The sequence below is a fragment of the Euleptes europaea genome, chromosome 17, assembly GCF_029931775.1.
Source record: "Euleptes europaea isolate rEulEur1 chromosome 17, rEulEur1.hap1, whole genome shotgun sequence".
Classification (NCBI taxonomy): domain Eukaryota; kingdom Metazoa; phylum Chordata; class Lepidosauria; order Squamata; family Sphaerodactylidae; genus Euleptes; species Euleptes europaea.
The window spans coordinates 31050937-31066952 of record NC_079328.1 but is presented as its reverse complement, the minus strand read 5'-3'; the positions used below and the strand labels follow the sequence as shown (position 1 = coordinate 31066952).

Below are 16016 nucleotides of genomic sequence, written 5' to 3'. Positions count from 1 at the left end.
CTGTTATGTTTGCATAATTTTAAATCAATGCAGTCTTTGCCGTTAACGTGATGATGATAGGTTTCAGTGGAGAAATCTGTGTTGTTGTCCCTTCTCTGATGCCTCTGGTTACCCTTCCGACGGCCTCTAAAATGCCAGTTGTTTAACGGGCAAAAGATCATGACTAATTAACTTAAATGGCTTGGCGAGTCCTCCCAAATTTCCCCCTCTTTTTCTACTCCCTACATATGTTTAAAGATATTTCTGCTAATTTACAAGCTGAAAGATAGGTGAAGAGTTGAGAGTTTGAAAAATAGATTACTGTCTTCATTAATACAGGTTTGACCTACAAAGTCTTCACGTACTTAATGATTAAAAATCAAAGTACTAAATAATAAATTATAAGAATTTATAGGAGTCATCATCTTGAAATTAGCTTACCGAATGTCCTTATCATAATAAATCTGAGTGGGTGTCTAATTTAGTGTTAGCTGCTTAAAATTATATGTTGCAGGTAGATATGGCAGGAAAAGAAAGGAAGAAAATCTTTTGTTTCTGGAGGGAAAAAAAAACACCCTGTGAATTTAATTACAGGCTGGAAGGAGATGGCATATTGGTGTTTGTGTGTGGCCAAACCTTCACTGGATGGGAGAGAACAAAACTGAGATTGATTCCAATTTAAGAAATGAAGATAATTCACATTTCTCAACTAACTCAATTGTGTTTATGTCAATACAACTTACATAGCAATAAGTAGTCAAAATGCTAGTACGGAATAGCCAAAACTACCAACAGATCTGTGCAGCAAAAACTCGAACTGTGTGCCATTTTTTTTTCCTTCTCACAGAAAGCAATTGGTTTTAATTTCCCTGCCCCCTCCCTCTTTCTTTTGAAAGTATTTTACTCATCTTTAAGAGGCCTTCTTAAAAATGATTTCTGTTTTCCAATTTCTTTAGTCATCTGTGTGGAAACACTTTGGAAAAGGATGCTATACAATGGTTTATAACCTAGCTGTGTATACACTTTTATGGCAGGGTCATGTTCAATTAATATGAAGTTATTGAAAAGCCAAGGATGATCTTGGCTACATCTTAGCTTGGAAAGCTGTGGTGAAATTCAGATTTTCCCCTATTAGATCAAGACCTTCATCCTGATCCTTTAAAATGGACTGAGCTTGACCCTCTTGGACAAAGGCAGTAGATGAAAGACTTTCAACTTCACAGATATCCTATCCACATTTTCCCTCGGACCTCCCTTTAGTAACGAAACGGATGCTTACAGATTTGGAACGTAGGGACTATCTTGAACTATGTGGTGATGCCAAAAGGAAATGTGCACAGAGTACCCCATCTTTTCCAGTGCTATCAGACTTATCTAGAATTCTTAACCATTCCAACCATTCAAATTGCCCGCTAAAACCACCCACCTAGCAACCCTAGTAGTAGGCTCTCCTAGTTTGCCAGGCAGAAGCACCAAAATCATAATGAATTAAAAAGGCTTGGGAAACTATCATTACAACCATCACTCCTTCAGAAGCTTCCGCTCTTTGGAGATGGGAGTGGAGCTGTGACTCTGAATAATGAGAAGGTACCAAAGAAAGACAGAAAAAAAGACAGGAGCAGTATGGAAAGTCAGTCCATGGCGTGGGTTTTAAACGAAGGCTCGTGCAAACGGTAGAGCGATAGAAGATGCCTGTGGAAGTTTTTGCTCGATCAGGCCTGCCTTTAAAAATAAAAGAAAGAGAACGAAAGAGTCGCATGCACAAAGCATTGTACTAATTGTGTTTCCCAAAATAAAACCTTCAGTTGCAATTTATGAAAGAGGGGAAAAAACTATACAGCAAAGGCGGGGGGGGGGGAGAAAGAAAGGCTCTATTCTCCCCACCCCACACAATTTCTAATTAATTAGAAAGAAATATGCCTTCAAGAAGAGAAGAAAGCACCTCTGGGATTTCTACCAGGAAGAAATGGCTCCTCTGGTTAAAGGGAAAGCTTTTTTTTATTTTTAAGTATTAAAAATTAATTAAAATGGAATGTGCTAAAATCCACTTTTTATCATTAGCACCACTTCTGCAGTGCTAAGTGCTGTTGGTAACATTTAAATTTCTCTATGTCAACAAAATCTGTGATTTACAAAGTTTTGCTAGTACAGGTTCTTTTCTTCTTTCTTTTATTGAAAAGCCAAGCTCAGCCACACTCCTCAAAGAAAGAAAGCAATTGTGTGCCTATTTCTTGCTGCTCTAATGCAAAAAACCACCAGAACAACTTTGCCAAGCATACGGATGACATGGGTGGACCGGGGTGGCCAGGCCGAGTGGATTTCATTTCAGAAACAGAATAAACATTTTAGGATGAGACTGAGGGCAGGAAAGGCATATTTCCAGTCTGTAACAAACATAGAGATTACTGATATATATATATATATATATATATATATATATATATATATATATATATATATATATATATATATATATATATATCTATCTGTGCAGCAGCTTTTAAGGATGAGGACTGTAGCCAGATCCTGCAGTGTAAGAGGACTGTGTTAAATGCCAGCCTTTCATCTAGGGTTGCTAGCAACCGGCAGAAGGGTTGGGAAGGGGCACATCTCTCCCCCCCCCAAATTTCCCTCCCACCCCAGTCTCTTCCAGTCCCAAACCCAATTGATATCTAAAAAATATTACATAGATATAGCATAGTGACTTGTTACTATGGACTCTGATCTGGAGAACCGGGTTTGATTCCCCACTTCTCCACTTGAGCGGCGGGCTCTAATCTAGTAAACCGGGTTGGTTTCCCCACTCCTACACATGAAGCCAGCTGGGTGACCTTGGGCTAGTCACAGCTCTCTTAAAGGTCTCTCAGCCCCACCTACCACACAGGGTGTCTGTTGGGGGGAGGGGAAGGGAAGCCCGTTTGAGTCTCCCTTAAGTGGCAGAGAAAGTCGGCATATAAAAACCAATTCTTCTTCTTCTTCTTCTTCTTCTTCACATGGCTTCTTCCTTCGTGGTCACCCCTCCAACGACTTTGGGTCAGAGGTCGCCTCGCTCTCCCCCTCTGTTTCCTCTGTGTTTCCCCGCGTTTTCAAATTCAAGCTAAAACAGGTCCCTGAAAACTCTGGCAAAACGCGAGAAAACGCAGAGGGAGAGGGAGGCGACCTCTGACAGTTGGAATCAACACAAAAACCCAAAGTCGTTGGAGGGGTGACAGCGAGGAAAACAGCCACACATAAAAGGCCAGTGAGTCCAGACATTTACACTGTGTGGAAGAAGTTAAGTTAGGGTTGCACATGACGTCCCATGTTGTGCCTGTTGTTCCCCTTTTCTCCACGCCAGTGACACTGAACGCAGAGACACACACTTCTCACTTTCTAACAACACATGATCTTGCAGGGGGAGATTTGTACTGTTTTTGGGTGGGGATTTTCCCTCCTCCCTCCTTGAGTATCATTAGCATTTCTAATTGCTCATTATTTTTTTATAAAGGCTTGACTCAGCACCATCTCCGTGTCGCAGTGGCTGTCTTTGCAGCTGGGTTGCTACGTAACAGTGCAAGGTCACCTGGGTATCGCAGATGTGGAAAGGCAGGCACCGCCTTCCTTCTGAAATAACAAAATATCTGTGAGCTTTCGCAAGGCGAGGAAGCTCCACAGCACCTAACTGCGCATGAGATTCGGAATTGCCGGGTCCCCATGTTCCTAATCAGACTACCAAACTGGAAAGTATTCTCTTTCACAGGGTAGAAATGTTGCCCCCTTCCCCTAACCTTGAGGAAAGGGGTTGTTATAAACGGAACTAAACAAATATTTGGCAGTGGAGAGGGGCCCCTATGTAGAGGCTTTCCCTATTCCAACTCATTATATTTTTAGCAATTTTATTGTGGTTGTTTTTTTAAAAAATAATATTTTTATTGAAGTTCATTGGATGCTGGTGCTCTACAGTTGCAACCCTAGGGAGTATTGCATATGTCCTTGGTCAAGGTGTGTTCCCAAACCAAGGTTGCCAACCTCCAGATAGTAGCTGGAGATCTCTTGCTATTACAACTGATCGCCAGCTGAAAGAGATCAGTTCCCCTGGTGAAAATGGCCGCTTTGGCAATTGGACTCGGTGGCATTGAAGTCCCTCCCCTCCCCAAACCCCACCTTCCTCAGGCTTCACCCCAAAATCCTCCCGACAATGGCGAAGAGAGACCTGGCAACCCTACTCATGAAAGCACATTCCCTGCCAGAAATTTGGTTAGTCTTTAAGGTGCTAGTGGACTCTTGCTCTTTTCTAATGTAATATAAGACATGTTTGGCTCTCTTTTTGGGGGGCTGGGTAAACCCTCATCAGCATTTATGATATGGACAAACCTCCTCTCTCTTAGAGCCTATTTTATCTCACATAGGAAGCAATTTGATTAAATGACGGCCTGGTTTTCCCAAGAAGAAAATCGTGTGATTCCCGAGATGCTCTGGTTGTATAAATAGGCCGACTAAATATTTTGTGCACCATTGGTTCAGCTCCGAGATGAGCAGTGGATCAGTGAGCTATAAAAGCCTCTTCTAGGCCTAAATTTAATATAAAACAAAACACAATTGTGTAGTATCCAGCACAGTATTAACAGCTGAATCCCTTGAATGGTTGTTTAAGATGAGAGCGCTTGTTTTGGTGGCCTTTTTCCACATCGGTGCCCTTCGTCCATCCTGCAAGTTAGTAAAAAGTAAGATCACTTGTCATAGCTATCAGCTATCAATAAAAATTAACGTACCACAGGAAATTGAAAGGGGGAAAAAAGGCATTTAAATGTTCAGGGTCATGGAGCTATCCATGCATCCCTTGGCAGAGTACTCCCATGATAGAGGTGTTATTATTTGCCACGGCCTGCCTTTCCGTGTTATATTCTTAAGTTAAATGCCTGCATGTTGAAATCAAGGACGTTGTTGGTAAACTAGCATGCAGTTTGCAGGGTAAAGTAGAGCCAGATCCAATTGAATGGGGTGTGGGGGATGTTGAGTATATATGGCAATTTTTTTTGCCACCAAAGGACAATGTAGCAATTAGGGTTGTGCATATCAATATAAAAAGGTAAAGGTAAAGGTCCCCTGTGCAAGCACCGAGTCATTCCTGACCCATGGGGTGACGTCACATCCCGACATTTCCTAGGCAGACTTTGTTTACGCAGTGGTTTGCCAGTGCCTTCCCCAGTCATCTTCCCTTTACCCCCAGCAAGCTGGGTACTCATTTTACCAACCTCAGAAGGATGGAAGACTGAGTCAACCTTGAGCCGGCTACCTGGAACCAACTTCCATTAGGACCGAGCTCAGGTCGTGAGCAGAGCTTGGACTATAGTACTGCAGCTTACCACTCTGTACTACTATACTGATATTTTATATCAATATAACTGAACCAAAAATAAACCCGAAATTGCCAGTTCTGCAATATTTGGGTTTCCGTTTTACTGAACGTCAAAACCTGGGGATCTCCTATTTGCCTTTGCTCAGATACATGGCTCTGTTCTTTTCCCCATTTTTCTATCTTTTATTTTTTTTACTGGTTTTGTTAGGGCTCCATAGTTAATAACCTTTTGAGGTCGGGGTCATGCTATCGGAGCCAGCTTGGTCTGACCAACCATTCAGTGGATCGATAAGGGATTTATCTGGATCATAAGGTTTTTTAAAAAAGACGGGGCTCACCCAGTCTTGTCCGGAGGGATATACCCTCCAACTAAAAACAACTGGCTTCAACAGCTTCTCACACCACCAGGCTTCCAAAGGAGACTCCCTCACCCGTGCAGATGAGCAATTTCTTTCAGACAGTCCCCGTGGTTGAAACATTGACTATATATGGCAAATTGTTTTGCCACCAAAGGACAAAAGACAATGTAGCAATAGTAAGGGGAAAGGTGCAACTCCTGTGGTTGTACGAGTTTCTCTTTCTTGCCGATACGAGAAGCGTCTCAATGAGCAGATGTCTTCCACACTTTCCAAGGGGGGGGGGGAATCCTATAATTTATCTAGGGGCCTAGACCTGGGCTAAGCATCATTTAATCAATTATCATTTAAAAACTGACACAAACAATTACCGTATTGGTTCTTGTAGGTTATCCGGGCTGTGTAACCGTGGTCTTGGAATTTTCTTTCCTGACGTTTCGCCAGCAACTGTGGCAGGCATCTTCAGAGTAGTAACACTGAAGGACAGTGTCTCTCAGTGTCAAGGGTGTAGGAAGAGTAATATATAGTCAGAAAGGGGTTGGGTTTGAGCTGAGTATTGTCCTGCAAAAGTATTGTCCTGTAAGTATCAAATAATGTGCTAATGAGGGTATGGTATGTTAATATGGAACCATTGTATCCTGAAGTGATCTGTTAATGTGTGTAATCCAAAACTAATCTGTATGGCTATTGTTGAATGTTGTCTTTGTCTGGAGGTTTTTCAGGGCAGGAAGCCAAGCCTTATTCATTCTTAAACTCTCCTCTTTTCTGTTAAAGTTGTGCTGATGTTTATGAATTTCAATGGCTTCTCTGTGCAATCTGACAAAATAGTTGGTAGAATTGTCCAGTCTTTCAGTGTCTTGGAATAAGACCCTGTGTCCTGTTTGTGTCAGTCCATGTTCAGCCACTGCTGATTTCTCAGGTTGGCCAAGTCTGCAGTATCTTTCATGTTCTTTTATCCTTGTTTGTATGCTGCGTTTTGTGGTCCCGATGTAAACTTCTCCACAGCTGCAAGGTATACGATATACTCCTGCAGAGGTGAGGGGGTCTCTTTTGTCTTTTGCTGATCGTAGCATTTGTTGTATTTTCTTGGTGGGTTTAAACACTGTTTGTAGGTTATGTTTTTTCAAAAGTTTCTCCATCCTATCAGTGACTCCTTTAATAAATGGCAAGAATACCTTTCCTATGGGAGACTGTTTTTCTTGAGTTTTCTGATTTTTGTTTGGTTCAATGGCCCTTCTGATTTCATTCTTGGAGTAGCCGTTTGCTAGCAGTGCGTGATTTAGATGGTTAGTTTCTTCCTTGAGAAACTGTGGTTCACAGATCCGTCTTGCACGGTCCATTAATGTTTTGATTATTCCTCTTTTCTGTCGGGGGTGGTGGTTGGAGTTTTTGTGTAAGTAGCGATCTGTGTGAGTTGGTTTCCGGTAGACCTTGTGACCAAACTGAAGGTTTGATTTACGGATGACAAGGGTATCAAGAAATGGGAGTTTACCCTCAATTTCCTTTTCCATGGTAAACTGAATGTTTGGATGGATATTATTAAGATGGTTTAGAAAGTCCATTAATTTTTCTTCACCATGGCTCCAAATGGTAAATGTATCATCTACGAACCTGAACCAGACTATAGGTTTGTAAGGTGCTGATTCTAATGCTGTCTTTTCAAAATATTCCATGTAAAAGTTTGCTATTACTGGACTGAGTGGACTTCCCATAGCTACTTACACAGCCCGGATAACCTACAAGAACCAATGAACTCTGACCGTGAAAGCCTTCGACAATTACCGTATTTTTCGCTCCATAGGACGCACCTTTCCATAAGACGCACCTAGTTTTTAGAGGAGGAAAACAAGAAAAAATCTTGTTTTCCTCCTCTAAAAACTTGTCTTATGGAGCGAATGCCGACTGGGCGTGTGCACGTCGGGACGGCGCAAGCCGGCGTTCCCCGCCCCGACAGCCAGCTGGGAGGCGGGCGGGGCCACACAGAGCGAGCCGGCGCATGTGCGCAGCCGGCATTTGCTCCATAAGATGCACGGACATTTCCCTCACTTTTGAGGAGGAAAAAAGTGTGTCTTATGGAGCGAAAAATATGGTATATACCATTGCTATCACAATGGCTGGCTCCAGGTATTGGTGTTGGAAAATAATGGAAATGCCTCCAGTATTGGATTGGCAAGATAGCTTGCGGGGGGGGGGGGACCCTTGAATGTTTTGTTGCCATTATTTTGTTGCCTTGTTTCTGTAAGGCAACAAAGACTTATGTACATATGCATGTGCCGCCAACTCACAACCCACGGATGGCTATCACAGCAAGGGGCGTTCAAGCCGAGTGAGAAGCGGAGGTGGTTTGCTAATGCCTTCCTCTGCAGAGCCTTTTTTGGTGGCTTCCCATCTATAGGGATGCCAGGTCCCCCTCTGCTACTGACGGGGTTTTTTTTGGGGCAGAGCCTGAGTAGGGCGGGGTTTGGGGAGGGGAGGGAATTTAATAGCATAGAGTCCAATTGCTTAGTTTGATTCCCCACTCTTACACATGAGCGGCGAAGGCTAATCTGGTGAACTGGGGGGGTTACCGCACTTTGTATTCCCAGCGATGTATTAAGAGTTTGAAAACGTTATAAAAAACATCGCTTTAAAAGGGTTTTTGGATACCACGGCTTATAAATGGTTGGAAGGCATCTTCACAGCTAAAGGAGCCAAACAAAGTGCAAACAGTATTTTTTATAACGTTTTCAAACTCTTAATACATCGGTGGGAATACATAGAAAGTGCGAACAGTATTTTTTATAACGTTTTCAAACTCTTAATACATTGCTGGGAATACAAGTGCGGTAACCCCCAAAATTTGTTTCCCCATTCCTACACACGAAGCTAGCTGGGTGACCTTGTGCAAGTCACATTTTCTCAGCTTCACCTACCTCACAGGGTGTCTGTTGTGTGGAGGAGAAGGGAAGGTGATTGTAAGCCAGTTTGAGTCTCCCTTAAGTGGTAGAGAAAGTCGGCATATAAAACCAACTCCTCCTCCTCCTCCTCTTCTCCTCCTCCTCCTCCTCCTCCTCCTCTTCTCCTCCTCCTCCTCCTCCTTCTTCGCGGCCCTTTTCCCCAGGTGAACTGATCTCTACCGGCTGGAGATCAGTTGTAATAGCAAGAGATCTCCAGCTAGTACCTGGAGGTTGGCAACCCTACCCATCTAACTACCGACCCTGCTTAGCTTCCCAGATCTGATAAGAACTGACTGCACCATGCTGCCTTCCCTCCATAGCTCCAATAATTCAAAGGACATATATATTCAGGACTGAAGCACAGATCAGTTGCCTCCTATATGGTCATGCTTTGCTAGCTTTGATTATATACCAGCTGCAGTGAGTCTGGGCCGTGTCAGTGTTCTGTCCTAAATTAGCAGCATGCACCAAAAGCAGGCACAAACATACTGTAAATATCTACATTGTTTGGGCAGAGCTTGTGTGTTTTGTGAATAGTTTTGCAAATAGAGGGGTGTTGCAAAACCACCCGTTCAAGAGACTCTTGTATCACCTCTGTGCTATCTATAAATATGGTCAGAAATCCTCTGCTAAGAATATGGCTAATCAAAAGGCTGAGGTTTAAGCCCATTAACTTTTATTATAAGATGAGAGGCAGTACATTTGGAGGAGGAAACAGTCCTCCTTGAACTCATCAATCTGAATTAAACAGAATGACTGTAACAGATTTGATGGGCTGAGATACTAACGTCAGGGAAAGAACCTACTCCTTAATCTTCCTAAAAACAGATTATTACTCCTAATAGACCATGTTCCAGGCAAAGTTAATGTCTTCAGCCCCTCCTAACACCAGGCAGGCTTCTCAGACCCAATACTGTTTTCAAGGCAGTTGAGGTAGATCTCATAATTGGCACAAATACCCAACCTGGATCTCTTGAAATTTCTCATTGCTGTTCACTTCAGCCAACTTCAGCTGTTTATGAGGCCAGGGCCTCTGGGCCCCTCCATACAAAAAGCCCGCTGCCCTGATCATGACCGTACCACAACCTCATCCAACTAAAAATATTCCCTAAGCATCCCTTGAACTAGAACTGCCGGTAAACGTTCACTCATGGTTTGGGACTAAAGCCTCATGGAGACAGACCAATCGTTGACTTGACATTGGCCATTTAAGGAGTCATAGTAGTGCAAAGCCAAAATCTTTCCCATTGGGTCAGTCGTTAGGGTTACCAGGTCCCTCTTCGCCATCGGTGGGAGATTTTGGGGGCGGAGCCTAAGGAGGGCAGGGTTTGGGGAGGGGAGGGACTTCAATCCCATAGAGCCCAATTTCCAGAGTGGCCAATTTCTCAAGGTAAACTGATCTCTATCGGCTGGAGATCAGGTGTAATAGCAGGAGATCTTCTGCTATTACCTGGAGGTTGGCAACCCTGTCAGTTGTACTTATGATTATGTTGCTTTTGTGCATGTTTCATATAAAGTAATTTATGAATAATTAAACTGAATGTGTGAATTGTATGATTTTGGATGTTTATATATTTTTTTATTTTAAAAAATAAACCCATGGGTGGTAGTTCATTAGCGTATAAATATAGTTTAACTTCCTGCATAATTACTAATTCTTTTATTATTTTTTGTAATGCTTTTCGCTTATTTTGCTTTGGATGATTTTCAAAGTACTATTCCCAGTAGAGATCCCCAAGAGACAGAATTTCTGACTATTAAAGTTTTTGCCATCCCAGAAGCAGTGCATTGAAAATAGCCCCGAGGTTATTTATAGCTTGATTTTATCTCGGAAAATTAACTAAAAGAGCGTAGACTAAAAAATCTGAGGAAAAATGCCTTAAAACATCTGATATATTATGCTGGCTTAAACAGATATATTAATTTTAACAGTTTGCCAAGCCCTGTGGAATTCTTATCTGTGGTTTGGGGTGCATAGGAAGCAAATAGGTTTCTTTTTGGAAAAAAAAAATCCTGTGGGACATTCTTAACTGAAACAAAGCCATAAAATATAATGTTTTGAATTTATAACATATTACATAAGTTTTCCATGTTAAATTGATTCCCTACGATTGCTCATTCCTGTAAGCCTTGTTATGCCTAAATCCTGCCTTTTCACAAATGAATGTGTTTTGTTTTGCTTTGTTTTAAAGGGGGTATTTTACCAATTCATTTCAAATGTGGTATTGGAGGAGAGTTTTATTGATACCATAGCCTGCCAGAAAGACAAGTAAGTGGGTCCTAGATCAAGTGAAGCCTCAACTCTCCCTAGAAGCTGAAATGCCTAATCTGAGGCAATCACACTTTGATCACATTGTGAGAAGAGTCACTGGAAAATACAATGTTGGGGAAAGTTGAAGGCAGAAGGAGAAGAGGAGGACCCAACCTGAGATGGATTGACTCAATAAAGGAAGCCGCAGCCCTCAGTTTGCAAGACCTGAGAGCTTCCAGTGTCCAGGTGGGGCCTGAAGAACTTTGGAAATTGTGATGTCTCCAGATGGCAGAGTCAGATCCCTTGGGGAAAAATGGCTCCTTCAGAGGTTGTAAACTATGGCATTGTAACCTGCTGGGGTCTGTCCAAGCCCTGTCCTCCCAGGTTCCACCCCCAAATCCCCAGGAATTTCCCAACCTGGAGCTGGCAACCCTAGCTGTTAATGATAAGACATTATGGAGTTCATTAGTTCATAGGTAGAGTTGCCAGGTCCCTCTTCACCACCGGTGGCAGGTTTTTGGGGTGGACCCTGAGGAGGGCGGGATTTGGGGAGGGACTTCAATGCCATAGAGTCTAATTGCCAAAGCAGCTGTTTACTCCAGGTGAACTGACCTCTATCGGCTGGAGATCAGTTGTAATAGCAGGAGATCTCCTGCTAGTACCTGGAGGTTGGCAACCCTATTCATAGGGTCACCATAAGTTGGAAGTGACTTAACAGCGCATAACACATATATTTTACTGATACAGGTAGGTTTGCTATTTCTAAGGGTGAAATTCTGAACAGCGCATACACAAAGTTTTTTAAAATATTGTTTAAAATTACATTCAGCCTATGTGTATAAAGTATATCTAAAACATAAATGAATTTTGTGTTTAGACTTGGGTCCCTTCCCCAAGATATCTCATTGGATGGATGGATGGATGGATGGATGGATGGATGGATGGATGGATGGATGGATGGATGGATGGATGGATAGATAGATAGATAGATAGAAATTCCAAAATACGGAAAGATCCAAAATACTGACCACTTCTGGTCCCAAGAAGTCTGGATAAGGGATACTCAACCTGTATACAGTGCTTCCCTTATACATATAAAAGGCCTACCGGATCACTTTTTTTCCCCATATGCTTGTTAATATGATCTGGAAGGTCCAGAAAGTTTCCTGACCTGTGGCATTCAGTGTGTCCCTGCTTCCTGATGGTGTTCATGTTTTATGTAGATGTAGTAAATGAGTGTGGTAAAAAACAGGAGCCCCGTGGCGCAGAGTGGTAATCTGCAGTACTGCAGTCCAAGCTCTGCTCATGACTTGAGTTCGATCCCAACGGAAGCTGGTTTCAGGTAGCCGGCTCAAGGTCAACTCAGCCTTCCATCCTTCCGAGGTCGGTCAAATGAGTACCCAGCTTGCTGGGGGTAAAGGGAAGATGACTGGGGAAAGCACTGGCAAACCACCCCACAAACAAAGTCTGCCTAGTAAACGTCGGGATGTGATGTCACCCCATGGGTCAGAAATGACCCGGTGCTTGCACAGGGGACTTTTACCTTTTACCTTTAGTAAATGAGACCCATTGTAGTAAGTGCAACATGGGTCAACATATAGAATGGATGTGACTTGGGGTAGAATTTTGGATGTGCTTTGAGTTCTTTTCTAATGCTGTAACTCTGAGTGAGTGAGAAGTGTTGGAAAGCAATTGGTGATGAGCATGTTGATCATCCAGCCTGCCTTCTGAAATAGTAAGCTTAAAATAAATAAATAAAAAACACCCAGAAAACACACACATCTTGTCATTTGTATTTTCTGAATTATCCAGACTTATAAATATTTGAGTAACGTTTGGCCAGGCTTAAAAAGAAAAAGAAATTCCCGGCAATTTTATGAGAGTTCACTTTTTACTCTTGAAGCAGTAGCAATCAGATAAATTAACATTGATTTGTAAGAAATACATTTTTAAAAGGGGAAACAAAAAGCCCCTTTTGTTTCCTGAACAGCTCTTTAAGTATTCTTGAACTAAAATTATGAATTTAAGAAGCAAAGAATACTTTCTCACAGTTCTCCCTGTGAAACTAATTATGAGCAAAGTAATGCAAACTGTATTGGACCCCCCCCCCAATATACAGAGCCTCTAGATAAAAACTCCTGAATAGAGGGCAATCAGCCATCTCTTCCCCTCATGTTGCTGAGAGACAAAAAGATTTAAATGGAACCACATCCAAAAGGTTACAGGACAGAAATGTAGCATGATAAATCTTGAATGGGATGGTGTATACATGATGCATGTTTAACATTAATTATTCATTTCAAAGAGTCTTTTTAACCCCACTCTTCTGCTATGACTGACCCGCGAGGTGTAGGGTTGCCAGCTCTGGGTTGGGAAATACCTGAGACTCAAGGTGAATGACATGGTCTAAAACAATGTAATCAAATAGCATGAGTAATCTAGTAAGGAATGTGATAGACTAGGATTACAAAAATTAGAAACACAGCAAAAAAGTATCAGATGTGATATCTCAGCAGGCCATTCCACAATAGGGTTGCCAGGTCCCTCTTCGCCACCGGTGAGAGGTTTTTGGGGCGGAGCCTGAGGAAAGTGGGGTTTGGGGAGGGGAGGGGCTTCAATGCCATAGAGTCCAGTTGCCCAAGCGGCCATTTTTTTCCAGGTGAACTGATCTCTATCAGCTGAAGATCAGTTGTAATAGCAGGAGATCTCCACCTAGTACCTGGAGGTTGGCAACCCTAGCGAGGGCGGTTACAAAATCCATCCCAAGCAATGGCAAATTAGCAACTCCCACCTGCCAAAAGAAAAAATGAACAGGCGTTCTAGTGCCTTCTCTCAGTTTTCACGTTCTTCTTTCCTGTGCAGCCCTTGTTCTGCCTTTGGGCTACTGTAGCAATGAGTAACTATGTCCGCTCTCCAGGTGCAAGCTACCAACCTTATACTCTGCAAACAGATATTATCATGAGGAGCTGCAGGGGATTGGGGCAAAATTCATAGCAGCAAAATTAGCGAAAAGTCATGATAAAGTCATGAAATCCAGTCAATGCCAGGAAAAATAAAATTCTCTGCATTCAACACCTAAATGATAACAGCGTAGTGGGCCAATTAACATATTAGGATTGCCAACTCTCAGTTGGAAAATTCCTGGGGATTTGGGGGCAGAGTTTGGGGAGGGTGGAGTTTTGTAAGGGGAGGGACCTCAATGACATATGATGCCATAGAGTTTACCTTCTGAGGCTGTCATTTGCACCAGGGAAGCTGATCTTTGGACATCAGTTGTTATTCCAAGAGACCTCCAGGCCTCTGTTGGAGGTTGGTTGGCAGTCCTACTGGAATATGGTCCAAAGTTGAGACACCACCACAGAAAACACACTGGGGTGGATCCTTTCCCTATTGTACCACTTTACAGAGTAAAGTTTGAAGCCTTCCGGCAGCCTGAGGAGACTGCCTCCAACTTCAGTGGCTCTTCAGTGGGAGGAAGAGACACTTTAAGCCGCAGGAAGGCTACTTGGAGTATGGTTGGATCTGCCCCTGTGTCTGTGATCACCAACGAGTTCAGCAGAGCCTCAGATGATGGTCTAAGTGAATAGGAAAGTTAGGATGGAGCAAGGCTGTTTGCCTTGATCTTGGATTGTTTAGTGCTCTTATGGGTCAAAACCAACACTTTGTTATTGTGCATTGAAACTAAAAGTCAGTACAGATTTTTCTTCGAGGAAGAAATGTGTTTATAAGGAAGGGACCCTAGACTGTGCCCTGTAAAGACAGGGATTCTTTGTTTGTTATTGACTGTGGGGACACAGCAGAAGGGAATCAATCACATCTCTCAACACTGGAATGTCAACATTCAGTTTAGCCATTTAGGTTCTGCATCCTGACTCTGACTTGCTCCAAGTGGAGTGTTCATTCACATGGTCACTCAAGGTGTAGATGGGTGAGCACAAATCACATTTATAGATCTCTAAAATGCAGTTGTAGAACTTTATAAATGATCGTCCGTTTGACCCTTTTCGCTCTCTTTTCCTCTCATTCATCTGTTTCAATCAGATTGGTTGCAAACAATTTTTTAATTTTTCCCTTCTTCAAATCAATCAGGATCACACTTTTTTTTCTTTCCCTTCCTCCAAGGAGCTCCAGGTGGTGTGCACAGCAATTCACCCTTCCTCGTTTTCCTTTCGCAACAGTCTTGTGAGACAGGTACAGCCAAGTAAAACCATAGAGTTTCCAGCGATTCCTAGAGCTACCTGCTGTCACTTCCTTGTTTTTCCCAGAAGTGACATAACAGTGCTCGCAATACTGCTAGGTTTAAGCAGCAGCAGCCAATAGGAGCTTGGGGCGGTGGATCTCCCGCTCCAACTGGGGGAGTAGTAACCTAGAGTCTCATGACAGTGTGGCATTGATGTCTCCTGAATCCTAGTCCAACATTCTAGCTGCTGGCTGTCCTTTGAAATGAATATTTGAATTGCAGCTCAATAAACACAAAGTAGTATGAGGTGTGGTCCAGCAATCACAGGCAAGCATTAGCATTTGTGCTGTCAGGGTTTTTTTTTTCCTGAATCCAGTCGCTTGTTAAGGGAGAGCTGCAAAGGTGGAAGAGGTCAGACGAGACCTATGAACATGTGGACCTGGTACACAAGTATCTCTGGTTCAAGGCCAAGGTATATGGTGTCCTTCAGTCTCAAATTTAACTGCAGAGTTGTTTTATTAGCCTACTTGGTTATTAAGCCATACATTTAACATGTCACATTTAATCTTAAATTGATTTGGCCAAGACTTCTCAAACATCGCAGTTTTAAATTAGCTATTTTTTAAAAAAATCCCACACCAAAGTCCTGTTTGCTTTTTTTTTTTTTGATAGAGATTTTGTATTTTTTTTCCTCAGCGAGAGTTTTGCTGAGTGAGCGAAGGCACTGTCTCTTTAAGTGTTTAACAGTAATTGGTTCATGTCCCGGTGTTCATTGAAAATCCTAGACATTTCATGTAAAATCTTCTTAATGAGGGGATGAATTTTTCATTCACATTAGAAAGCTCACTCTGACAAACAATTTCTAAATAAAACTTTGGCGGTATGACATCCCGTATTGGACTTGACAAAGAGGACAGGTGCATTAGAATAAAACTGTATGGCGATCCTTCAAGCTGTCAGCCATGAATATTTTATT

At 42.5% G+C, this 16016-nt stretch overlaps 1 protein-coding gene across 1 annotated transcript in view; it reads left to right on the top strand.

The window, feature by feature from the left end:
• WWOX (WW domain containing oxidoreductase) overlaps positions 1 to 16016 on the top strand; it is a 651250-nt gene that overhangs the window by 395863 nt on the left and 239371 nt on the right. The window lies entirely within an intron of this gene.